Genomic DNA, 1,769 nt, shown 5'->3' with positions numbered 1-1,769 from the left:
AGAGCCTGTGACGTACCCAGTAAAAGCTGCATCATCTGGATGCTGGAGAATCTGGCAGTCACAACTTCAACTCATGAGAGGATGTGAGGCTTTAGCCTCCATGCCAGTCACACCGACAGGAAATCAAGATCTGGCCTGAGGCCTCTCTACAATGTCCTATCTGGACCTGAAAGGAACACCGACATAGAGAGGACCCTTTGAAAGCCACTTCACAGACTGTAGACAACTCCAGGAAAGCCCAATCACAGGACTGAGGTTAAATCCTGAAACTTGGCCTGAAGCCCACTTGACATCAGTTGATTCAGATAGGATCCGGCCTTCCGGGACACATCTGAAGAACAGCGTCTTTCCACAAAGACGGCCCTGTTTGAGGGCTGGCGATGTGGGGAGCGGGACAGTCTGTAACGCACTGACTGCCACACAAAAAAACTAGAAACTTTTCCTTGGGGCCACAGTGTTTTATTGCAAAAACAGAATAAAAACTTCGAGTGTAATTTAAAGGTAAACATAAAAACAAAATTTATGGACTTCTATTCATTTAATCTACGTTTTTAGAATTAAATTGTCAATACTAATTGTAACAATAAGAACATCAACAAGTAAGATTTTATATATGCTTCACGTGGCCCCAGGGTCAAAACTGGAGTGGGTTAAATAGAACTCTCACGGCAGCGAATGTGTTCACTGGAGCTGTCCAGGCCGACATGAGACTGCGGCAAGATAGGCACCCTCACTGCCATTACCAAGTGTCGCGCTGGAACCAGTGACTGCAGGCTCATTTGCTGGACTGGTTGGTAGAAGCCCTAAAACTAACTTGCCCTCGGTCCTATTATGTTTCTGCCACAGCCAATCTCTCCGTGTCCTCAACAAAACAGCCCCATTAAATTATCCTTGATTTAATAAATACTTTTGAGCTGTATGATGCCTCTTCCCATCAGGCCCCACTTCCCACATTCGGCTTCCATTTCTATCACTCCACTCACCACAGGGACTTGTCTGCTCTGTCTCCCGATAGATACCAAGTTCCTTTAAAACAGGCACTGGTCATCTTTGCCTTCAGAACTTATCACAATGCTTGGTATGTGGTAGGCTATCAAACATTTGTTGAATGAATTAAGCAGATTCTATATTGTCTCTTACCTGTAATTTCTGGGGGAAAATCTATCTCAAGCACATAAACAAGGTGAAACTGTCCCATTCAAGACCTAAAATCAGGAGATCAGTAAGACTAAAACTTAAAACTGGGTTTTCTTTCACTTATTTTTAAAATAAGTACAAAAAATACATCTACGATAAAAAACAAAATAAAACACTGGTTGGTAAATGAAGAATACAAGAATAGCTACATTTGAAAGACAAAATGTGCAAAAAGACTTAGAAAAACAGGAGGACCCCAAGCACTTACTGGGCAAAAAACATAAACTGACAATTCACTGAAATGAAAAATACAAACAAAACATGGAAACACTTTCCACCCTTACAAGACATTATTTATCTATTAAATTAGCAAAGTTTTAACCAAATGGTAATTCAGAAATGATGGTGTGACGTCAAAGGGCACTCATACACACTCAAGTTTTGGGGGTATCAACATGGTTACATAAGAAACCTAAAAAATACTTATAACCAAGGTATGTATATGAGACTACATGTGTGTATATTACATACCATGTACCTAGACATAAAAATGCAAACTAAAAAAATCTTTATATTTTTATATGAACTTATTTTTTTTTTAGAGACAGAGTCTTGCTGTGTTGCCCAGGCTA

This window comes from Propithecus coquereli, unplaced genomic scaffold (assembly GCF_000956105.1).
Source record: "Propithecus coquereli isolate 6110/MARCELLA unplaced genomic scaffold, Pcoq_1.0 Scaffold87, whole genome shotgun sequence".
Lineage (NCBI taxonomy): Eukaryota > Metazoa > Chordata > Mammalia > Primates > Indriidae > Propithecus > Propithecus coquereli.
This window is presented reverse-complemented; position numbering follows the sequence as displayed.